This window comes from Argiope bruennichi, chromosome 8, assembly GCF_947563725.1.
Source record: "Argiope bruennichi chromosome 8, qqArgBrue1.1, whole genome shotgun sequence".
In the NCBI taxonomy this organism is placed as follows: Eukaryota; Metazoa; Arthropoda; class Arachnida; order Araneae; family Araneidae; genus Argiope; species Argiope bruennichi.
This window is the reverse complement of record NC_079158.1, coordinates 54522651-54549627: the sequence shown is the minus strand read 5'-3', so window position 1 is coordinate 54549627 and position 26977 is coordinate 54522651. Positions and strand designations below refer to the sequence as shown.

The window sequence follows — 26977 nt, the reverse complement described above, 5'->3', positions numbered from 1 at the left end:
ATTTATAGAGAGTAAAATATAACAATAATCATTGCAGAATTACTTGAAATTCCATATTCAATTAAAGGGGTTAAATAAATAAAATTAAAGCAAAAAAAATTGTGTTCCATGCGGTAAAAAAGATTAAGAATAGCTGGATCAAAATATATACATAAAAAAACTAAAAGAGTAATAAAATAAATTTAAGTTTCAACCGGTTATTGCCAAAAACTATCTGTAGATAGATTTAATGATACTTAATTAATAATTAACTGAAAATATTTAACATTTTTCAGGATTTTCTTGCAAGTAAAAATAAAAGGAAGCGATAATCATTTAGTGAGTTTCATTAGTTAATTATAATTCATTGCTTTTCACAATATTCGGCTAAATGCATGGATATATTAATTTAGATTACCATTTTGATTTTAAAAAAAGAAATGAATCCTAAGTTGAATTATCAATCCAAGCAAATCTGTACTTTTATATATGACATTTATCAATGTTTGTAAAGACAGTCGTATTTTATTTTTAAAAAAACTGAATGCTAGTGACTTTTTGACAAAAGTTAAAGCAATTTTATTTTTTATTAGACGATAAACTGCCTGGACAGAATAGAAAACTTTTATATTAAAAGCATTTTAGAAGTTAATTGTCAATAATCCTGCTTTTGGATAAAGACATCATAACATACATTTAAATTTTGCTTTTCTTCATTTCTCGAAGGAGTGATGAATTTTAGCTACAGTCATAGGTTCGAGACTTAATTTTAGAGAAGGTACATTGAGAAATCAAGCATCCTTACACTTAACCTAAATAAAACAACAGGAATCTATCTTAGATTCCCTATATAATTTCCTGACTACTTTTCCTATATAATTTTTTTCAACGTAAGCGTTTAAGTTAAGTTCTAACAAATGAAAATGAATACCACAATTGAATGGAAATGAGTACCCACTATAAATAGAAATCAAATATAATTTAAATATATTTTTCAGTTCCTACTGAAAAGTATATCTGAGTTATTAATTCTCTTCTCAAAATTTAACATGATACTTGCTGAAGAAGTACTTTCGTATTAACAAATGTTATTATCTAATAGCACATATAAGCCCCTTCTCATATGCTGTCAAGCTTATCTTAATTTAAAAGGGTTTGTTGAAAGAATGAAATTCACTTCTTTTAAATGAACAGTAATTTACGTTAACAGCTAACTTGTTAAGTTTTAATTTCTTATGTACATTATAAACTTTTCTTATATACTGCAGAAATATATGGTGGTTTCAATCTTATTTGGTGTATCATTTCTATCCAAATTTTTAGGCTCAGGATAAAAACTGAATTTGGGACATTCTGTTGGCCTGCTAGTACTTAATAGCTATTAAATCTTATTTATATTTAACATATGGTATTCTCACATCAATAAGGTAGGGAAGTAGTAACTTCCTGAAATGCTTTCGTCGAAAATTGGCCTAAATAATTAACTTATAAGAAAACAACGAATCATACTCCATTAAACAGGAATTTTGACGATTCTTGATACAGGAACATACAGTGCTATCAAACTTATGGAGAACAATTAGCTGCTATAAGGGACAAAGGTATATCCTTTTTTTTCTATAATATGGTTAAGGACAGAAAAATCAGACTTCTTATTCCGTCTCATATTTCTCAGCCATTTTATATCTTAACTCACTATACAACTGATAGGCTCACAAACGTGTTTTCACATCACTGCCTGGGCGTTGTATATATAAATCATTTGTGTGTTATAAATGAAGTCTTTTTGTTAAAGGTAATCTATTACTTTTATAAATAGGAACATTTAAAACTGAATAGTAGCCACTCATTTTTACGTTTCTATAAAACGTTCACGTTCCCTCTACTGTAATGAAACGCGATAACGTCCGAGTATCACATTAAATGCTTTGAACTGCGGCAGAGAATAAATACTATTAGTAGACTAACCACCAGTCTCACCAAAATAAAAATGTTTCGGCCTTTTATTGCATACGTAAGTATCTACAATCACTTAATGAAGTCGGAAATGTAATCCAATTATATGCTGCAATGGAGAGGAGACACATTTCCATCTGCAGTATCGTGTATTGTATCCTTCCAACTAATTAAAATGGTTGTTACTTGATGATCTCTTGCGAGAACAGCTGTGAGATCAGATACGTAGATCAACTGATTGGCATTGCCGGGTATTTTACACGCGCTGTAGCAGCCTCATTATTTTCAGGATGTTTAAGGTGCAGAGGTTAACTGATTGCATAAATGATGGCGTTCAACGATAGAATAATGCTATCGCCATTGCAAATTGAGTTGCAAAAATATTTTCATTATTAATAATTTTTCAAAATTAGTTCATGGAATTAATTTTAAAGTGTCAATATTAGTATTTTCTGAGCTTCAATATTGTTTTCGACAGATTAAAATAATTTTCAATATTGAAACTTTGGATTTCATAGGCATATTTAGACATTAAGATGATTGTGTACGAAGATTTTAATAAATTAAATTATTAATTATTTATAATCTTACTAATTATCTCACTGGTTTCTATTGAGAATTTCAATGAATATTTTTTTTCATTTTAAACTATAAGAAGTTTAAGAACAATCTGGGCTGTGCCGAGTTTCCTGTAATTAATCAATATTAAACATTTTATCTCTGTATCTTTTTATCATTCTATCTTTTTATCTCTTTATCCTTTCCCAAAACAAAAATAAAGGAAAATGTTATAATTTAATATAACGAATAATCGTTATTCAACATAATTAAATAATAATTATTATAATTTTCTCATAGAAATTGTTCCGGAGCAGTAGATATATTTTGTTGACAGTATTATGTATTATCATATTTATATAGTCTTTGTCAATTGATATATTATTGCAATGAAGTTTTATATAATTTTAAACACCAAATATTTTAAATGTACTCACGAACAGGAAAAAATGACATTCAGCCAAAATATACCTGTGCCTTAAAATTTTTTTAAATTTATGTACATGTAATTTAGAAAAAATTTTTATGGACAAATCTTGTATAACATAACAATTTTTATCCACCCTAAAATTTTGTTTTATCAGTTTTTATATCTACAATTTGCAATACTAGCTTGTAAAGCAGCTCGTTTACAGACTTAGCTTTAAGAAAGATTTTATATAATAATAATATTAAGAATTATTATTATGTTAATATTCAGCATTATTACGGTTCTAACAAAATATCTAATTTTTGATTCTTAATAGTTTATAAAAATATAGCTTAGCATAAAAAGTATGAATAAAGAAATTTTTTTTTCAAATATTTTTCGCTATACAATGAAAAATTATTTGAAGAATGATCTTTGCTTAAAAACGTAGAAATCAACAATTAATTCGCTTCATAATTACTTCATTCTGCAGAATAGCAAATGAAAGTAATCATTCTGCAAAGCAATATTTACTCACTAAAGTATTCATTCTGATGTCTGAAAATTCAATGGAATTTAGATATTATAAGCTGCGCTACTACAAGATTCTAATTGCAACATTAAAAAAGTTTATTAATATTTTAATTGTTATTAATGTATATCAGTTGTTATTAATTTCAATTAACATTGATAATAAATAAGAAATAAACAGAGCTATATTAATCAGAAAAAAAATCACTTAACATATTGTAAATTTAGAAGAAAATAACAAACTCTTTAATTGCTTTTGCAGTATAGTGAATCAGATAGATAAAATTCACTTGCACCGAAATTGTTGATTTATTTCAAATTTTGGCTGAAATTTATCAAAACAGTCTACTCGGTCTGTGAGTTCGTGTATGTATGCGAATCTGATAAATTAAAATCTCAATGAATCGGAGAATGAAATTTACATATGCATTATCAGAATTGTTGTTCAGAATCAAATTTAGGATGATTTACGTCAATAAGAAAATTATCGATCTGTTCAATCTATCTTTCCGCCTGTTTTCAAGTACATGTAAATGCGGAAACTCAAAAATGCAACAAGCTCAATAAAATAAAATTTGTCATATTATTCTCATTTGATCTCCAAATTGCAAAGCTGTGTTAAAATCTGGAATGAATTGGTCGAAGGAAAAGGATTTAAAATATAGTTTCGATTATGTTCACTAGATTGCAAAAGCAATTAAAGAGTTTGTTATTTTTTTCTAAATTCACAATATGCTTTTAAAACATTTTTAGTGTGACTCGATACTTATTTTAAATTCATAATATGCTTTTAATTTTTTTATGGTTCACTACATACATCATTTTGTGTATGTATGTGTTTGAGTTGAAAATTACAGGTGGTTATTAAAATAATGGAAACGTCGGTGAATAGGAATGATATTTAGGAATGCATTTCATAAGTATTAAAATACAATCCTGGCTACCATCTTTTAATGTATAAAGTATATAGCTTGGTAGTATGAAATAACTTTAGTGAAATTGTATACATATCTTCGCTTTTTGTCAAAAGCATAAAGTTTCAGACCTCCCAGACTTTTAGAGAGGTCAAATTATAGGAGTTCATCTATCTGGAGTAGCTGTGATCGAAACATTTCTGCTTTTAGGTGTTTCTAGAGGTACGGTGTCTAAAGTCATGACGGTGTACACACAGCGTAACAAGCTCGGCAATGAAAAATAGTGGACGGAAGGACAAACTGGGTGAAAGAGATTGACTGGTATTGATACCAACTGTAATGCCTAAAATGAAAACAACGGAAGCCAAAGTGACCGCTGAGCTCAAATAAGCATCTGGATTCTCCATTGTCACTAATTACAGTTAGGAATAACCTTCATAAACAGAAAATTTACAACGGAGCAAAATACCCAACCACTTGTCACAGACGTGAATGCCAAATATTATCTACAGTGATGCCATAACCGCAAAGCCATGTCACTTGAAAAATGGAAGACGGTAATAAGGTCAGACGAATCACCTTTCATACTTTTCCCAGCGGGATGGATGCATGTTTAAAGGACACCTATACAAACATATGATCCTAATTTCCTCCTTCCAACTGCCAGGCATGGAAGCAAATCTGTCATAGCATGGGCAGATTGTTAGGGTTTTTTGCTGACCCAATCATAACCCTGAAAAGAAGGATCACTGGGGAGAAGTATAAAGAAGTTTCAGTTGACCAATTCCATCCTCTGATGTAAATTTTATTTCCTGCAAGAGATGGGATTTTCCAACATAATAATGCTCCTATTCATGCAGCGAGACTTGTCCACTCGTGATTTAGTGAACATGAGAATGAAATGAAACATAGTCCTTGACCCACACAGTCCCCCAATCTCAATATAATCGAATCATTATGGTCTATTGTGGAGTTTTCAATCTGGAATTGATATCTTCCCTTATCATCAGCTTGAAAGTAAATTCAATGACCATATAAACGTGCAAAACTTTTTTTCTTTGAATTATACATATATACAAAAAAAAAACACACTGAAGCCTTCATTATAATTATAAATTTTATAAATAGGTCTTTTGAAGAATTTCAACACATTTCAAATGAATATGAAATCTTAGTGAACTTTTGGAAGTCATATTTAGTCAATATTTTTGAGTCTGATGCTCATGCATCCGACATCTCATGAGGAAAGAACAAGATTTTTCAAGAGCCTTAGATTTGATATTTTCTTCTTCACGAAATGTGAAAGGCTCAAATCAAATTTTTATTGAAAAAAAATTATTCTCACTTTGAAATACAAATTTCTATAATTAATTTTATATTTTTAAAAATATTTGTATTTTCTAAAACGTTTACATATAGCAGAAATAAATCTGAAAGCATCCCTCCCCCTCCCAATGATGAATGGAAAATACAAAATTTTGTTTTCATATATAGATAAAACAAGAGTAAAAGCAAACATAGCATGTGACAATAATGCTCTATAAGCTCTCGATAAATTGCTCAAAGAGTGAGCAAAATAATGGCTTTAAACCTTTAATGAGACCTTTCCATGACTTGCTTGATATTTTAATTGGCTAAAAGTTTCGGAAACGGACTGTAAATGCTGCTTCACGGTTTAACAAGGTCAATTATATTTAACCTTGACATTAAATGACGCTTTAAGATGAAAGGGAAGAACATGATAAGAGTTTAGTAAACTAATTAACTAGTTTAGTATGTTATTATTCATTCCGCATACTCATTTTAAATATAAATAAAATTATTTTAATATTTTTTGTGATATAGATTAAAAACTTGAAACTGATGGTTAGGAAAATAATTATAATTTCTTTATTTGTTGTTTTTAGCTTTCATTTCATATATACAAGAAATACACATGATGGGGGAAACTGAGGACAGAGAAGTGAATTTTTTATTTAGACTAGATAGTCAAAATAAATAATTTTAAAAAGATTGGAAATGTGTTTAAATAATCTGCTTGTTATTTTATTAAATAATGTGTTAAAAGAATTTGTAATTTTTTTTATTTAAATAATATTAACTTCCCGTCTTGTGGATTTTGGTATGAATCTTATAATTTTGAACTAAGGTTTGCGCATGAATAGTAGGAACATATTTTGAAACCGTGAATAAAAATAACTTTAGACATGTTTATGTTATTCCTTTCAGAAGTTTAATATGAGTAATATAATTTAAAAATTAAATCTTCATCGTTAGTTTTTTTCTACCTATAGAAATTACTCATCATATGATTTAAGACATTTCATAGAAAAAGATAAGCCTTTTGTGCAATAAATATTACTAGCCTCTAATAATAGAATATGTCAACTAACTTTTTACACTATAAAAATAAAAGAAAATTATGAATTAAAAAAAGGTGCATTTTTCTGATAAAGCAAATAAACATAAAAATACTTGCCGAAAAAATCTAATATACTATGGATAAAATAAGAAGAAAATTATTTTGTTCTATTATTACGCTTAAGAAAATAAATTAAGCAATTAGTTTTATAATTGATTCCCAGCATTTCTTGTCAAAACGAAAAAATGTTTACAAGGCTCTTTACCGAAGCTTATAAAATAAAATAATTATTTTCTAAATTAAATAAGTATATTTTTTATACAATTAAATAAGAATTATTTCTTTTATTACAATTTCAAACCATTTTTGCAGAATTATTTAATTTTAAATCGGTATTACTCATTTTGGATTTGTCCGCTGTTATGAATCCATATAAATTCGCCAGCGGATGTCGTTAGCAAGATCCGCCACACTTACCACCTGATGAATTTTATTCCTATTTAACGCTTCAGTGAGGCAGCTATTACTCCCATGTGATAGACTCATCCTGATTCGTGTGACAAAAGGCCGTCCCATTCTTTGTATTTAAATGAGGAGATTGGCAATTGTTTTCTTTCAGGAACAAAAGTCTGAAGTATATTTTAGTTGGCCTTAATACTTCGGCTCTTTTAGGAAAAAGACTTATAATAGACAGGATGTGTTGCAATAATTACAAAGGATATCAATAAAACACAAATGTATTTTTGCAAATGCAGTAACTATTAACTCTTTGGAGTTTAATAAAATAATTGTTTCGCGATTTTTATTTAATTAGCTGGGTATATTACAAATGTTTTAACAACCATTACCAAACACCTATACTAAATCTTTCAATTTTTGGTACTAAAAGAAGCTTTTTATTTGTTATAATTTATAGATATATATATAATAAAATATTCATATTTTCTCATAAATGCAAATTTATTTTGATTATGTTTACAAAAATACAATATAATTGAATTTTAAAAGTATATATATATATATATATATATATATATATATCTTAATATATATAAATTACGTGTCACGTTGTTTGTCCGCGATGGACTCCTAAACTACTTAACCGATTTTAATAAAATTTGCACACCGTGTGCAGTTTGATCTAACTTAAAAGATAGGATAGCGCTTTTTTTGAATTTTTAATTAGAATTTTAATTATTAATTAAAAACTAATTTTCCCGCCAAAAAAATCTTTTTCATTTTCACGCATGCGCATTGTGTTCTGATTGTTGACATGACAACCATTATCAACGGATGATTTTAATTATTTTTAGGTTAGTTGCATGTTTTTGTAATTAAGTTGTATTTATGTTAGTTATATATTTTGTGCATACGCTTATAGTTTTAAGTACATCGCTTTTTTAGTTTTTTTAAACCTGTTTTCGACCGATTATTTTAAACGATTCGTTTTATTTTCTTAGTGTTTGATGCATTTAAAATGAAACATTGTTAATTAATCGTTCTGGTCATAATGAATCTGAGAATATTTTGTTGACAAATTCTTGAAATATTACATAAATTAGGAAAAATATTCTTTAGTGCCCATAAAGTTTAAATGCTCAGTGACTGTTTTTAGTAATCATCTTACAAAAAAATACTTTGTTTCAGCAAAAAATATTATTATATTAATTTCAGATTAATCCTTTCCACTTTAATTTATAGAATAAATTCTACGGGAACTAACAGAAAATTAGAGAGATACATATTACGTTATGACTGAAGGCGTTTATAATATTATGGAGAATTATATGACTACCAAATTTGAAGTTTTAAAATATTTTGATGAAGAAGCTATTAAAGTAGGAATTGCATAAAATATTTAATTATTAAAATTTTAACGAACATTAAGATTGGCGAACCGGCTGGTCGCCAAAGGCGGCTAGTATATATATATATATATATATATCAACAGATTTAGAAAAATATGAGCGACGCACCAGTGCGTAATGTTACTCTGAAATATATTAAATTCAGAATAAATTGAATTCATATAATAAATTAAATTTTCTGAGTTCAGTAAGTCGATTTCAACTCCCGTGTTTTCTTACGTAGAAACTAGAAATGATACCATCATTATATTTTCAAAACTGAAAATGAATGTGTTAGTCAAATATTAATATAGCTTTTATTTCATAAAAATAGTGATGCATAAGCATTAATTATATTTTTCTAAAGTTCCTGATTTTGCTTTTATCCCAGACGTATACTGGCCGATGAAATTCACAAGACCTATTACTCGAACAGTGTTGTACATTAGTAGAGGTTCAGAGAACAAGCCATCACAAAATTTCTGCTGGCATTCGTGAATATGCAGATACCCGATCAGAATGGTATGTGAGACAAACACCAAAACCTTTGTAGCCATACTCAAAGGTGAGATTTCTTAGAAAACTCATTGAAAATAAAAGAGGTCAGCCGCATTTAAAAGAACACTACTAGAATACTCGCCATTTTGCTAAAAGTTTTTCGGGGGATGATCAACGTTTGTTTTGTAAACAAAGTTAAAATTAAAAATGTCAAAGACTGAGAAGTAGATAAGAACAATTCATTTTTTATCATTTTTTCTGATATCAAAGTTGATGGGATTCATACAGATTTCACTCTATAAATCATGTGTTTAATTCTAATATTGTTTTCATTTGTTTTATTTTTAAAATTACACAAGTCTAAGTAAGGATTTTATTTTAATGGCGTAATACAATCCATGGAATTATAGATTTTGACGATGGTAATAATAATCCCAGTGTTTATAATTTTTTATTAATCAAGGAAAAATTAAATTTGATATTTTATGCTTCTCAAGAAAAAAGAAGAAAAAACTTAGTTCGTTCTTTCTAAAAAATCAGTCATCAAGAATCTCTTAAAAATAAACACATGCTTATTAGTTAAAAAACAGAAGTTTGATGGAAATAAGTTTGGCATAGAGTGCTTATAATCTTCCATAAATTCTAGAAAAATAACTATATAACTTACCTTTTCATTCAATGACTGGTTGAAGGAATATTTTTTCGAGAATACTAATATAAAAAAGATTCTAGTAACTTGAAGCATGAAGTATTTATTTGCAGTGGCTTACATGAATAAAAAAAATTTAAACTTGAATTATTGGAATTATTTTGGGTATAAATTTAACTAAAATGTAGCACTATTTTATAAATATCCTTAGATATATTTTTAAACAGTAAATTATGCCTCATTTTTTTTAAAAAATAGCTTTCAAATAAACGCTGAATACTGTCAAAAAGTGATTGAGTGTGTTCGTTAATTTAGCGTTGCAAAGAATTTAGGAAAGCTGACTAATCTTTCCTCACGTTTTCTGTCTGCAAGGGCAACTAGTTAATTATGTTTCACCTTTTAATAGCTTAGACTTTAACCTTTGTCACCTTCATTAAGACAACCTGCACATATTAATGGATTAAACGAAACCTCGAAACAATGAACTAATTAGTGTGTCGATAAAGTTATAAAGTATTCACAGAGTTATAAACTGCATTACAAAATTATATAAGGTTCAATGCTACAAGCATTAAGCCTGCAAAAAATATTACAGTTCTATAATGAGCAAAGCTGATGATTTCTTAATTAGATTTTATACAGCGGAAAATATTTTTAAAAAAAAAGGCCATATAAGAATTACATATTTGAACTGTGAGAAACTGGTGAATTACTTTTAAAACTTAATAATAGAGAAATAAGAATATAGTTGAAATAGTAATTTGAAGAGAACTAAAACTTCAGAAAATTCTTTTATAATGATATTGAAGTAAAATTGGTAAAATTCTTTTTGCTGAATAAAATTAAGATCTGATTCAAATTACGAATGCGCACCTTGTCATTTCTTAGAACTCTCGGAAAAATTGAGCTACCCTGAAAAATGATTAGAAATGGTATATGAAGATTAAATGAAGAAAAAATGAAGAAAATATCTCAATCAACAAATAATTAATTAATGGTTTTTCTAACTATTTAAAGAAAATGGCTTTTCTATGTTACTTGTATACATCTCTAAATTTTACGAGCATTAAAAGCATGTTTTGAAAAGAATACTTTATTCAATTAAAGACTATTTTGTTGAATTATTTTAAGAACATCGCATTAAAAATACGAATTGTGGCCTTAATAATTAGATTTTCCGACTTAATTCCACTTTTAGCACTTGCTCTTCCTAAAGTTGTGTCTATCAGTAGTTGAAGAATCACTGACTAATGCCATAAATCCAATCTCTAAAAATGCTATCTGTTCACTACTCATTTATGAAATTACATATTTTTCAACCTCGTTGAATTCACTCTTCTTTAATAATAGGATCATTTTGGTCTTCTAAATACCAAAGTCATGAAGCTTTTTTTTACTAAACAATTAATTAGCCAAACTTTTTTAAATTAATCAGTTTTTAATTTTTTACTAAACAATTAATTTTTTTAAGTTTAAAGAGTTTTTAAGCTCTAATTTGCAGATGTTAAATAGCAACTCATCCAAAGTTAAAGCGGTCGGCAATTCAAATTATTTTATTTGTGAGCATCATTTTAACTTAGATCTGTCCACTGAACATTATTACACCACTTGAGGTATTTATGTTATTACTTGCATGATTTCAATAGTTTTAATATTCGTTATTTACTCCCTGGATATATAATCTCTGTATCTCATATATAATGGAATGCATCCTTATCGACTATTGGTGACATTTTAAATTCTGATAGGTTTCGTGTAGAAAAGTAGATATTGTAGGATACAATATGTCAAAATGTGGCTATCTTCTTTGTATGTAAATTCTGTCTCACATCATAAGAATTTTAATATGAGATTTATAAGCTTAATATGGTTAAGACCCCTTTTAAAATTTGAATTTGCATTGTAATACAGATTTTTTGATGCATATGGGATAGAAGATATTCTGCAAAGGCAGTTCTTCCGAAGTGTATTCTTTTAGGACCAATTTACTTGACGCTACGCTTATAATTATAATAAAAAAATTGAGTACAAATGAGGAGAAAATTCTTTATTTATCTCTATTTTTATAGAAATATCTAGATTTAATAAGAAACGCCTATTTTTTTAGTCTACTTAAGGCTTATTCTTTCGAATTTTGTAATTCCTTTTTGAAATATCTGATGATGCGCACGAATGAAATTGCAGAAGCTCATGATTTTTCTAATTTGTGAAATTGTATGCAACAATATTAGCAAAGGCGGAGGTCAAAAATCCTGCCTAATTTTGAAAGACGCCTTGATTCTCTGTCAAAATTATTGCAGATTACTATCTTGCCATGTGTTGTGCATTAAACAGTAATAAAGTGCTAATCATATTTTTTGCATTGAGATTAATACCATATGAATAAATTTTTAAGGATGAACATGAATCAAAATATTTTAATGCCTTCTTAAGATACCTCTCCCAACCATACTGAAATAAATGTTATACATTTTATCCTTGAGTTTGAAATGTTTTAGATTTTACCTGGATCTCTCTCTCTCTCTCTCTCTCTCTCTGTGTGTACGTGCTTGCTAGTATTTTCACTTACTAGGGGATTACAATATAAGGGATAGCAATCTAAAGTCAATCGGATTTAGCCGCAAAAGAGTATAATATATTTTTATTAAATTGCCTATTAAGACTGTCTATTCCTAATAAGTCAGGGGGGGGGGTACATAGAAATAGATTTTCGTAATTTTTTCAAACTGCATTTACTGACTCAAAAAAAAAAAAAAAGAATCTACAATTCTTTACCTCACTTAAAGCAATTTTTTTCCAAATCGAAATAAATGTCTATATCTAATGGTAAAAAAATAGCTTTTGGACCACGATGGGAGTGGACACCAACATTGTATATTCATCAAATACAAAAAAGTAAAACAAAAAAAATTAAATCAAGTGTATGAAATCCGAATGAGCGAATTGCACAGCAGCTACAGAACTTTTTTTCTAAATGTTTTGTTCATATGGATAGAATAGAAAAAGCGTAATTTTAGTATGCTTTTGATAAATTCTAATTAATTCTCTTTTATACAACTGCAAAATAATAATTAATAATAAAAGAGTATTGATCATGATGATTTATTTTATGTAAATATTGGTGCGTTCCAGAATAAAATTTTTAAGTTACTAAGAGAAACTACAAATTGCAGAAAGATTTCTTTCATTTTTCTCTTGAATATTCATCTCTCATTTTTCATGACTCATCCATACATCAACTGCGTCGAAAAGAGTTTATTTTTATTGCTGTCACTTCCCTGCTATTGCAACAGTATGCTTCAATAATGGGATTCGAAATAAATTGATTCATCTTTTCACTACGAATATCTCTTGCGCAATTACATATAACTTTTTTTGCCCTATTATGCTGCACTTCCCGTTATTATACCTGCTTGAATTTTTACATATCTATAATTGACTGACTATGTAAATTCCTGAGTATGAAAAATACTTGCAAGTTAAAGCTAAATGCATAATTTAATGGAGTCATTTTCTGATTCACAATTACAGGATTACATAGAATTTTATGCAGTGCTGCAACTCAATATTAATAATAATAAGTGTAAATTGAGTAATGGATCCTAAATTTGAATTGATGTATCACTCTCTGAAAATTATAAAGGCATTAATTAAAAATATTTCATTCCAATATTAAAATTTGTTTCAAGAATCCAAACTACATGATGATATAATATCTTAAATTGTGCTTCAATTTAATGCCAGAAAAATTAAATGTTAGTTTAGTAATAAACTCGAAATTTAAATTAATGCTGCATATTTTAAAAGTTACAGAGACATTATTAAAAAGCTATTAAATAATTCATATCAGATACTGAAGCTCAGTATGTAATTTTTCTACGTATGCAAATGTGTAGAAAATCTTTTACATGTTCATCTTTTATTTTTTTATGTGCTCAAATCATTAACAAAACTCCTTCATAGAGTATAAGTGAATATAAGCAAAATTGAACTGTAATTGAATATTTAAGCATTGAAAGATGCTGAAAATGTTAAATGACATTTTAACAAAATTTGTCAATTAGTATGTTTTCCTGATAATTTTAATAATTATTCAAATTTGGCACATGGTTATATTGTAATATTTATTTATCTCTTAAGCCACATGCTTTTAATAAAAATTAAAGATGTCTTTTAAATAAAATTTTAGATAAGATTTTTATGATGTAAGTGATAAGGAACCGAATATTTTTATTAGATTTTTAACTTGCAAACATAGATTATCAAATAAAAAAAAACTGACATTTATGCTAAAAAATGAAATATAAGAATTCTGTGTCGTAAATTTTAAATTTATTCCTCGCTTCCCAAAAGCTGATCCAAAAATGATGATGGGGGAAAAATCATCACTGAAATATTAAATATCAAAATAAAAATCTAATGCATATATATACAAAAATAAAATATTATTCTTAGAGTATGTGATGCACATAAAAAAGGAATTATAAAAATTTCAAAAATTCACCGTAAGAGATTTAAGCAAATGATTAATATCGCATGGAATAATTTAAACAAAGATGCAAATGTGAGTATGAAATAGTATTTATTAAATACTAAATATACAAAAATCATTACAATGTAATCATTTGAATAAAACTAGTAAATAAGAACAAAGGCTATTATTTTAACTGATCTATTGCAAAAGGCACTTGTGTTTTCTTGAATAAATTTTCAACTACACTATTAGAGAAAAGGAAGGGGAAAAAAGGTATCCTTTAAAAAAAATCCCAATTTCGGTAACATCTCATCCTTTCTAATAAAAACAGGTGCAAAAGCATTAGCATGGTAACGATTTCCAGAAGTGAAGAAGACAAAGACCCGGATGACCTAGCAGGCACGGGTCAGATTTAGAGAACAACTGCCTCTGTCTACCTGGGAGGGCTCCATGAACGATTCGAACCCCACCGTGACAATAACAGCAAGGGTGACATCATAATATTATCGGTCGATAATTTTACCGTCAAGAGTGGCCTGCGCGCAGTATTTAACTAACGTGAGGCCTCCTCGGTAAAAAAAAAAAAAAAAAAATGAAAGCGCCGCTTTTCCTCCCTTAGGTACTTGGAGAAGATGATGGTTAAACAGGTTTATACTTTCGACGCCAAGTGTCAATGTGACAATCTCGTGGATGCGAGGAACAATGAATTGGAGACATCTCGCCAAATGGTGAATCAGACTAAGTTTCACAGAGGCGTTTGATATTGACAGAAATGCCTTCGACAAATAAACTATGTAAAATAAGAAGAACTAATTCGGTACATTTCTGTTCAAATGCACAACATAATTATGATAAAAAAATTCATTTATTTAATATAAGATGTAGATTTAATTTTGCTGTAGTTTATTTCCACTTGGTTTTTTTTGGAATGTGACAGTGCCACTCTAATAGTTGTTAGAAGAAACAAATTGAATCTTCAAATGTATAAAAACATGGAAGAGTTATGATACCATCATAAGCAGTACTTTTGAAAATGCAATACATAAAAAAATTCAAAATATATGAGTGTGGAAGTCTGTGAGCAGACATTTTTATTGCATTATATTTGTAATTTTGTTTTTGCTTTGATTCCGTTTCTACCAAAAACAATTTTGATGGAGGTAAGAGAGCCTTATCTATCGAAAGAGGCAAAGAATGTAAAAGGTATTGTGAATACAACTTCTTGACTTATGAATAAAGGTATTTAAATTATAGCAAATTTTAATTCAGAGAGGTTGGATAAACGTGATAGAATTATTTTACACTAAATAGAAAAAAAAAAAACGTTTTACAATTATTTATTGAAGCAATTGTCCTTTTGGTAAAAATATTTAACAAAGATTATATATATGAATTTAAGTTGTAGTTCAACATGTTAAAAATAATATAAAACATAATTTTTTTTTCAGGAACTGAGCTTTTATATTGATCACCATACAAAAATCTTTTTAATAATAGAAATGATCATAGATGAAATTAAAACGTTGCTAAAGCCTATTTTATTCAGGGAAAAAAGCTAAATTCTGAATCTTACAAAAAGAATTTTTCTTATGATAACAATCAAGATGGAAGAATCTTTTTATGGCAGAGATATTTAACTTTATCGGGATGTCAAGATCAGTTGAATCTGGCATTCCAGTCACGAGGTAAAATTTTTACTTGTTCTAATCACAAATACCAATCAGTTAGAATTTGTATCCTTAATATTACTGCGATAAACTTCACGATTTAAGTAGCCTTTTATTGTAGGTTTTATACATTTCTGTCGAGATCGGAAAGAGGTAGCTTTTGCACGAGTTAGCCATAATTGTTGGCATTGCATAAAAGTGTCTGGAATTTAAATGTGTAGCTGGCAATTTAAAGCTATGTCATAAAATTAGATTTCTTAATGAAGAGGTCCTTCATTTACGTTCAACACAGAACCATATATAAAATTCCAGTGAGAAAGTGAGCTTACATTAATGAATATAAATCTTTGTGTACCAGAGATATATCTGGGAACGTTGAATCCATATGAAATTATTCTTATTTACTAATTGATATGACTTGTTATATCTTTGAGTTGCTCGACACTTCTTTCATACGCTTCTTTAATCATATCAAGATACATTTTTCTAGATATGAAACAAAAACGAATTCTATTTTCACTACATTTTTCTGTATGATGCGTAAAGAATTTTCATAAGTAAACATAATATTTTTAAACATCATAAGGTATATAATTAATTATAATAATGCATAATATATACTACGCATAAAAACCTGCTTTGCTATACAGATTATAAACTAAGCCCTCTTACCGATTTGTTTGAATTCATAAATAATCTGGAAAATCTTGGTATACCTTCAAACTAGAAAATATATTATCGTACAGAACTGAAAGTGATTGTCAAAAGAAAAAGAAGAAAGAATTAATGAGCATGCAACATATATTAAATGCCTTATTTTTCCTTTTACATGATGTCAGACATTTAATATATGTTGCTAATATTTTGACTGATATTATGCTTTTATTCGTTTTCTTTTTTTTTCCCACTCCTTTAAATGTTAGCTTTCAGTGAATTTGAAAATGTCTCAAAATGTAAAATAGTATTCTTAATATTGTTTAATATCAAGAATTATTGCAATGATTCGTAACTATTTTGATATGAAGGTTATAGCAATCACATAAAAAGAGAAAAACATATAAATTCAATATAAGGCATTTTATTTGTCAACTTACGTTAAGTATAATTATTAATTTTATTTTAAGATATTTTTTAAAGTCTTTTCATAATTATAAATAACATGGCATTTTTTAAAAGTTACCTCTAATTTATTCAAGCAACTTGAACTGCTAGATGAATAACTGCTTAAAATGCTAAGTATCTTTTATCACCTAAGTACACCATTTTCCCTCTGAATCCCAGTGGCAAAAAGGAACTTGAAAAGTGCGGCTCTTATCCATACAATATTTTTTTGTATAATGAACATGTGATTCGCAGTCGGTCTCGCCCGCTTAACAACTTCTTTGACATTTAAACGAGTCCACCACACACAGCTCGAGTGACATCCATGCTGATAGAAAATAAATGGTTGTGTTTTTGCCTGCCTAGTAATTCCCACGAGAAACGATTCCAGCATTTTTTTTTCTATTGTGGCGATTTTTTCCATACATTTTTAAATTACTAGGTTTGCTTTTTATACTTTATTCTTTGAATAAAACTAAAACAGAGAACCTGCAATGCTTGTGTCGAAATTCAAATATAATTTTTACATTGTATGATTTTCCGTGGAGGGTCTGCTTAAACTGTCACATATATTTAGAATTATTTTTTTTTCACGGCAATATTTTTTTATTCAGAATAATTTATAAAATAAATTGAGGGATCTAGCAAGAAAAAGTTATATTTTGTTTTATATATATTTAGCTATTATACAATGATAATAATTTTTATAAAAGTGAAAGATTAAAAAAAATCGTAAAAACTAGTATATTAGAAATAATTTGAATGTATTGATACGGGAAAAAAACTATAAATATTTATTTTGTATTCATTTAGTAAATTTATTTAGACCGGCGTCCTGGCATAGGGGTAACGCGTCTTCCCCGTGATCTGGATGCCCCAATTTGAACATGGTTGTTCTTCTTCTGTGTTCTATTTGTGATGTATGTGAACAAAAAGAGGTTGTGCAAGCGAATGTGACGCATGAAGTAGCTAAGTCGTACTTTTGGTCCTAGTTGGCGCTACTGAAAAAACAAGAGATGCTCACTCGGCTTAAATCGCTGATAGATAACTGTCAACAGATTTGTAAAGTGCCATAAATCACAATACAACATACACAACACAACAAATTTATTTTGTGTAAACTAAAATATTTAAATTTATTATATAAGCTTATTTTATTATAAAGTAAAGGTATTAAAGGAATTTGGAGGATAAAAATGTAACAAATGAATGTAAAGTAATTGTTAGGAGAGTATATTTTAATCTGGTGAACTACAAATAAAGACTATTATAAAACATAAGATACTTGCGAGTTCTAAATTTTGAAATAAAGAAGTTTAATTTTGATTTTCAAACTACCACTTCTTGTGCCTCTATGTTCAATTTTTTATATTCTTTTATTCCGGTGCTTTAGCTGTGCTGTTTCAAGAATATATGCAATAGAAATAGAAAGTAAAGGCAAAGACATCTTTTCTCACTATATCAAATTTGAATTAAACTTTCATTTTCTTTTTAATGTAAATATAAATCTTTTGCATACATGCTATCAGATCATAAGTGGAAGCAGCGTTGTTACATTTATAAAATGGAGAAAATTCGAGTTTCTAATGCAGATTTATCTATCATTCTCGTCTAAATAAGGTTGAGAGTTCCGTCTGAAAATGCTCCATCTTAAATACTTTCAAAATAAGGTGCTTTTGTAAAGTATTGGGTTAAATAGGAAATAGTGAAATATCAAAAATGTTTCCATAAAATTTGGAAACTTCAAAGTAGATTCGGTAATGTTTCAAGAATAAAAAGTACAGAACACTTCCTCAAAGCAGATATCAAGAGTCAAAAGAATGTTTTGATGGAAGTTTCTTCAGGCATAATGTATGGCATGCAGGTAGCTACTTGACAAATGAATATGATAAAACAAATAACTCAGTCTGTTGAAATTGGTGGAAAAATTTCGTTTTTATTAAACATATCACGCTGAAATGCGGAATTGGGAGGGGGAATAGAAAGAAAATTAAATAAATAAATAAAATAGAAAGAAGAAGGGAATAAAAAAAAGAATCTGCTGAAAAACTCACGAAATATCATTTCCAACTCATTCTTCGTTAATGAAATCCACTATTTTATTCAGATCATGTTTTATATGAGATTTTGTAATTTTAACATTGAAATTTATCATTTTACAGCTCATTCTTATACATGCATAATTACTTTTTACCTGAAATATTAACATTACTTTTTAGAAAATGCAATTTTTTTTAACATATAAAAAAGTATTCATCTTCTCAAATACAAGCCACTTTGGGCAAGCAGTTAGTTCCTCCGTATTAATGGCATCTAAATATTTTAATTAATCATTTTCTTTTGGCATTTTTTTAATGATCTCTTAAGCAAAAATGTTTCTAAACTTTTAACTTTTTAGTTTAACTGAACTTAACGCTTTAAATATTTTTAAAGATTGATTAAAAATAGAAAAATTAAATAGTATATAATTGGCATCATTAAAGACATAATATTTTAATGTTAAGTTGATATGAAAGTAATTAAGGTCAGATGTCTATATATAAGAAATATAAGCTCTAATATTTTCGAAAGTTATAGCGAAACAATTTCAAATTTCAGTTTATTTTTAATTATCGAAAATTTTAATTAAAATTTCAGAAAAAAATCACTCCGAGGAATTTTAAATTTTATTTTTACCTTCCATAGTGTGCATATGGGCCAACTTTGAGCTCTAAGTAAAGCCAGGAGAGCACCCCCCCCCCCATACACACCCATATTAATCTTCGTTGTTAGTAGAGACTTGAAAAATAAACAATGCTTGAAATATTTCATGGAATGATTTTACAAACAAGCCGAGATTGTTCCATTGTTTTGCTATTATTTTTTTATTGAAATTTATCATATTCAAGACGTGTTTCAACTATCGATTCAAATATATGATACTTTTAAAAATAAATTATTTTAAAACAAAGTTAAATGCTTTTTTAAAAAACAGTAATAGAATAATAATCATGTTATTACTGAGAATATAAATATAATTTCAAAAGAAATGTCTGAAACAACCTAAAGCTAATAAAAAGACAGGAACTGTTAATTATTACTGACTACTCAATACCATCTCATTGGTAAAAATACAATTTAAGTATAGATAAAAGAAATTAAGCATATAATCTGAACTGTGAATTGATATGTATGAAATAAATAATTATTATTTTATAAGGAACAATATTTTAAAAGCAGTAAAATATAGCAAATATTACATTCATATCCTTAAAAATAACGTAGGATAACTTTGCAAGTGTTCAAATAAATAAGGGTAGATTCCATTCTTCGACATTTAAAATGGGATAAAATGTAGCAATATTATTTCCCATTTTGTCATTTGCCGGGATGGTCCATGAGAACCACAGAAGAATCTTCCCTTAATTACGTAGCTGAAAAATCTATCATACTAAAAGATTTGACTCTCTCTATCAGACCACATGAAACATTTGGCAGACTACGTGACCAATTTTAATTTAGTCTTTTAGCTAAAAAAAATTAAGAAGTCTTTTACAAGGAAACCAACATTTTAAAATACATTAAAATACATAATACGTTTAAAAAAATAAAAGAATTATTTTAACATATTTATTAGAATAATATAACAATTAATAAGCAAAATAGATTTAAGAAAATGGCTCACGTTTCAACCTACCACATGCAAGCCACCACATTACGTTTAATCGCTCGTTGTGCAAGAACAAGGAGCCCATTTTACGATAATGATATTTGGAGAAAGTTCTTCGGGTGATAATAGATGAAAATTGAAGCAAAAATAAAGTAAAGCAGATTTGTGATCAAAATTTGATGGGGATATAAATAAAAAGATTTTTAAGTCCTGCGTTTTAATTTTTTTAAATTTCAGATTCTGTAGTTTGACATCGGCGTTAATTGTATCAAAAGTTTTCTTCTTTCTTGATATTTACTGCATTCTCCAATAAAATTTTTTCAATTTTTACTTTGCTCATGTCATACCCCAAGTGCGTTATAAAAGAACCAGATTATTTTTCTCTGCGACTGTATTCTGTGCAGAAAAGAAAAAATATAACAAAAAATTCCTGAACCATGAGTTGTTTATAGTTTAATTAGGGAGAAAATTTGTAAGACATAACAAGTACATTTAATTTAAATAAATTGTATTATTATATATCAGAAAACTGCTATAGGAGACAACGTCTAGCACTCTGTGGTGCAACAAATAATAGAACGCATATGTTTAATTAAATGACTATTTATGGTAATGGTTAAAATTTATGTTCCATTTAAACGATCGAGCTTGAGTACTTGCTTTATTCATAGAAAATTTTATTAATAAAAAATTTGAAATGAATAAAACTTGAAAAAATTTTAAAAACCTTTTTATTAACAAAAAATTTGCTAAAATATTTTCATGATTGATATTTGCATTAAATCAAATGCACATAATTTTAATAATTTTGAGTTTTTTCTAAATTCGCGCATTGACTTTTCACAAAACTTTTTAAAAATTTACATCTACATTAAAGTAACTATTTGTAACAGTAATAATTGTATTTTCAAAGAGCCTTCTTTTAGATTCTTCTATATTTGTTTGAAGACTGTATCAGAGAATATTATTAGCTTAACACAGCTTATTAATATAAAATAGAAGATTGCTAAATTCATTTTTACCTACAATAAGTTAGAGTTTCCTTTTTCTTTTTGTTCCCCGATTTTTGAACGGCAAACACTTTTTTATATGAAAATAAACCACAAGAAAAAAAATATTATAGATGAAAATAAGTCATAAATGAAAACTGATTTTTTTTTACCATTTCTGCTCAAATAGATAGCAATTTACATCTATGGTGAAATTTAACAACATTATCAATTTTTGGTAGAAAGAAATGAAGAATTTTTTATGAAATGACTATTTTCATAAAATTTATACTCTGTGAAAATGTTCATACCAAAGCAACATTTTTGTGCAAAAAATATTTATTGTGACATTCTATATGAAGATTAATCTGACAATAGACTGTAAAGCAATTAACAAAATTTAAAAGCGAAGAAAAATTGAGTTGTACTTATTTGAAAAAAAAAACTAGAAGAAAAATCTACAAATGAATACAAAACAGAAATTAACAGAAGTACAAAAATATGAAAGGAGAAAAGGCAAGTCTTGGTTAAAGAATGAGCTTGAATGTCTAACAAATATTAAATTACAATAGTAAAATTAAAAAAAAAAAAAACGAAAAATACAAACGAAAAAAAAAAAAAAAGAATCAACCATCAAAGATAAAATTCCAGCAGATATGTGGAAATTAGCCACGACACTAAGAAGTACAACTAGAAAAAATAAAAAATCTGGAGAAGAAAAATATTAAATTTATATCGATTAATTATAGTTTGATTTATAGGAAATTACGCATTGTCATCATGCCAAAAGAAAATCTTAAATGCGTTTATATTTAGAACATTTATTTACTTGCACATTGTCGCTTCATGCAGTAAAGATATTTAAATGTACTTATTTATGTGCAAATTATAGTGATTATAAAAATATTCTGATTTTTAGAAATTATGGAAATTAAAGGTAAAAGAGCATATTAATCCTCAAACTGGTGACAGGGAATAAACATTATTTTAATTTCGAATTACCTCATTTAAAAATTTTCATTGAAATTCCATAATTATAAATGTACTCAAAATTGCAAGATAAAAAAGTAGTGATAAACTGTCAGAAAAAAAGCAATTTCGATCATTTGAAGGAATCTTTATCTGTTGAAAACGTCTGTTTGAGTAATATTCAAATAAAATCTTTTCGGACCACACGCCACAACTCGCCACTTTCTATGGAAGTATCAGAAACAGCTAAAGGAAAAATGTTCACGAATTTTTTTTTATTATTATTTTAAATAGCACTCAAAAACTATCATAATTAAAATTGGGTAAAAGGATACATATTACTTTAACTTTTGAAGAAATATAATGGAAACATTTATAATTTTACAAATTGTAATAAAATAATAATAATACACTCCGATAAAATTAGTACTTTATTTCGAATCGTTTTTCTTGAAAATTCAATTCAATCAGTCTTTATTCAATTGTAATTAAATGAAACTTTATTCGCATTTAATTAATTAATGAAAAAATGATCACTGTACAGTTTTTTTTAGAAATTTACATTATTAAAAGAATTTGAAATTTATGAATAGTATTGTAAATATATGACCATATGTAAATATAAAGTTTTAATTTTGTAACATCTTTTCTGCCAAAAGAATCAGCAATATATTTTTAATTGACAGAAAAATGAATCATTTTGATGTATTAGGCATGAGAATTCAAATTGCAAAGCAAATTCATGCAGAAAAATAATGAAGAAATGAGATTTATATTAAGACACGTGAAGCAACTAAGTACATTTTTAACAGATTGAGATAAACCTGTACGAAATGCTTTTTCTATATTATAATTATGCACATATTCCTGAACACATTTTTTAATAATCCGATTCATCGGTTATTATTAGACATTACCTTAAGATATATTTTTTCGAAAATTCATGCAAGCAAGTGATATTATTTTATTACAAGAATTTTGAGAACATTTTTTCCATATTATTTGGTTTGTGGATTCATAGTGTCATACTCTTCATTTTAGAAAGCATTGTAAGTTAAAAATGACTATTATAATTCGTAAAAGTGGGAAAAACGTTATATCTTTAGGGAAATTTCTACATAGAATAGAATTTCTTCATTATTTATATTTCTCGTAGTCCCGTTTCCGAAAGTAAAGACTTCTACGTCTCCGGAATTGCAAAACAAATATGAGAAGGAAGCTAAAATAAATGGTAAATAATTTAATATTTAATTTAAAACTTGTATACGCGCTTGATCTCTATATTTTAAACAAAAGAAATTAATTTAAGAAAAAAGATTATAAACACGATAAAAGTTTAAAAATGAGTTCTTAAATTAGAAATATTAGTAGTGTGAATATAGAGAGTATTTATTGTAGTAGTGCATCATAATCATCATCATCATATATATATATATATATATATATATATATATATATATATATATATATATATATATATATATATATATATATATATATATATATATATATATGTTAATACTCTCTTTGTTCACATTTCTAATATTTCTAATTTATTTATATATTTAGCAGGTTCAATGAATGACTATTATTTTAAGCCTTTTGAAATCCTATGCATATAATACGAAATGAAGGATGAAAAATAATGATAAGCTTTTTTAAAGTAAAAAAAAATTCTTTTTAATAAATATCGAGGTTAAAAAAAAATCTTAAAGTTTGAGGCACAGAAAACCGAAGGAAAAAGCTATAATTTCCCAATGAATAACATCATAAGAAACAAAAAATTCCTAAACATTAATTATATAAAATAAATTATTATAATTAAACTGCATTATAAAAATGATTACGATTCCAATTTGTTTGAAACTCTTCCTTCTGCGACCACATTCTATAAATTTTATTCTGATCTCCAGATTTTTAATAAAAAATATTTTTCCTTTTAAATACGATATACTGATAAAAGTAAGCGTTTAGAAAAGTCATTCAGAATTAGGAAATGCAAATCTTGCAGTGCAGATAGATTATTTTTGAAACAAATTATGCGAAATTCTTTTTGAAAGATTTTTATATAAATATGCTCACAATTTAAATTAATATATGGTATAAAATTCTTGCTTATAGATATTTTCATTCGGTACAATTTTTATGCATTTATTTTGATATTTTTCTGAGCTTAACAATTATAAAATGACCATTTTCTAAAAACATGCAATAAAAAAGTAAATATTTTAAGAAAAGTCAGATAATATTTTTTATTTCCTTCAAAATTGAAAATTTTCTTTTTAAAATTGTATATGTATATAGTTATCTAGGTATAACGTACTTTATAATATGGTTCTTAATTCGAAGAATTTTTCAAATTTTATATTACAAAATATAAATATATTTGTATATATATATATAAAGTGTATGTAGTATATATATATAAATATATACTTCTTCTCTCATATAAAAGGTGTTTATAATGAAAATTATAAAACCATCAATGAATACAAATATTTTTTCGAAATTATTAATATTAATTGGCCATAGTAATATCCATGGTAAAAATATAGCAATTGAAATTCATAAATTTTCTATACAAAGAGTAATAAATATCAAAAATATAAGCTTTTAACAATAAATCTGCTTTCACAAAACAGATACGTAAACATTAAACTATATGAAGCAGACAATTTGAGTTTCAAAAATGAATAGGAAAAGAAATTACAAGACGAAAATTCAGGAACAAACGTTGTTGCCCTTCAAAGTTAAAAATGACATGAAGGAATAATTAATAATTAATATTTCTCTTCTTTGAAATTTTCATAGTCAGTATAGGAATAAACTGTCTCGTTGATCATACAAAAAATTTCGTTGTTGAAATGAAAAAAAAATGAAGAAAATATTTAAAATAACATAGTTTACATAGCCGAATTTGCGATTCGGTCTCACTTCAGAAAGTCATAGACTTATCAGATTTCCAGAAGGCGAATTAATCATTGACCAATCAAAATTCGTGGATTTTGAAACTTTTGATTGTTAAACAGAGAGATGCGATTAAGCAGAAATTAAATTCATCGTCTTAAATGAAAGAAAATGAATAAAAAATATTACAAAATGCCTCAGATATTCCGGTTTTAGCTCTATTCCTCAAAGAGTTTTCATATTATGATATTTAACCAAATTTAATTCTATTTCAACTGAATGCACATCTTATAATTTGCATAAATTCAAATAATTTATTTTAGTTTTGTACAGATATGTCTACAAAGGAGAGGTAAAAGCACATTATTAGAATGAAATTCACACTCACTTTATCTAAGTACGCATGATTTACATTACACCGTAGCGACATAACAGGAATTTTCCTCGACACCCGTGTGTCACGCACCGTGGTTGAAGTTGTTATCTCGGCAGAGTAGGGCTGCAGTTTCCTCCCATTACAGATGAGTTGTGAAAATTCCCGTTTTATTTAGAAGTTGCATGACTTTTGTTTTTAAGATTTTAGAGTAGTTTTTTAACAGGTTTGATGAAATTTATTCATCAGCTGCATTTTTATTTGAATTTTGTTCAAACGTTTTATAACAAGGTATATTTTTATTCAATAGCGGGATATGTGCAAAATTAAGAACTGGGAAAGTCAAATTTCCTATAAAAACCATTTCAATTATCAATTAAAATGTAAATTTGTTTTCTATTTTTTTACATTTACTCTCATTAAAAACTGTATTGCCAAATTATTACCATTTATTTTTAGTTTAAAACAAATGAAAAAAAAAACTAAAACAGCTTAATTTGTGTACTGATTTCTTCAATTAATTTTTACCAAGATTTTTCTGGGTGGGGCTGGAGATTCATTAATAATTTTAAATTACTACTTTTTAATTTAAATATAAACTCCACGATCCTATATTTTTCTTCGATTGGTCTCAAGATAATTCAGAAAAAATGAATGTTTAATAAAATCTTTAGCAAGGAAAAAAAAACATTTTAGAATTTCAAATTTGATTAACTTCCAGGTATATTCAAAGATTATTTGTTAAAAGAATTATTGAATCTTATATTAATCATAGAGGCAAAAGAACTCATCTAAAAAATAGTAATATTGATATTGAGTAACAGTTCTGCTTCAGCCCAATCACGAATCTAATTTAGAATCTATAAGCTTTTAATTAAAAAAAAGTAACAACTCTCATGATTACTTTTGTATCTTTTAGTAATCCTATAATTCTTTCTTTTCTTTCTCTCTCTCTCTCTCTCTTTCGCTCTCTCTCTCTCACACACACGCACACAAACGATCACAGAAACGTGATATTACAAATTGCTCCAAATTGAAGCCATTAAATGTGCTAGATTGCATGCAATATTCCTTGTAATAGAATTTTATTTAATTTATTTTTTTAAAACTGTAAAAAAAATATGCAGTACTTTGGAGTAGCTGGA

At 27.1% G+C, this 26977-nt stretch overlaps 1 protein-coding gene across 4 annotated transcripts in view; it reads right to left on the bottom strand.

Annotated features, from left to right (window-relative positions):
- The window catches only part of LOC129981769 (paired box protein Pax-6-like), a 256014-nt gene extending 230058 nt beyond the window's left edge, over nt 1-25956 (bottom strand). For 3 of the 4 annotated variants that reach the window (XM_056092763.1, XM_056092767.1, XM_056092766.1), the window contains exon 1: nt 25848-25927. The gene's annotated coding sequence lies outside the window, so the exon portion shown is untranslated. Of the gene's footprint in view, nt 1-25847 lie in introns of all 4 variants that reach the window. The other variant, XM_056092764.1, reaches the window with a different exon arrangement.
- Between the last annotated feature and the right edge of the window lie 1021 nt (nt 25957-26977).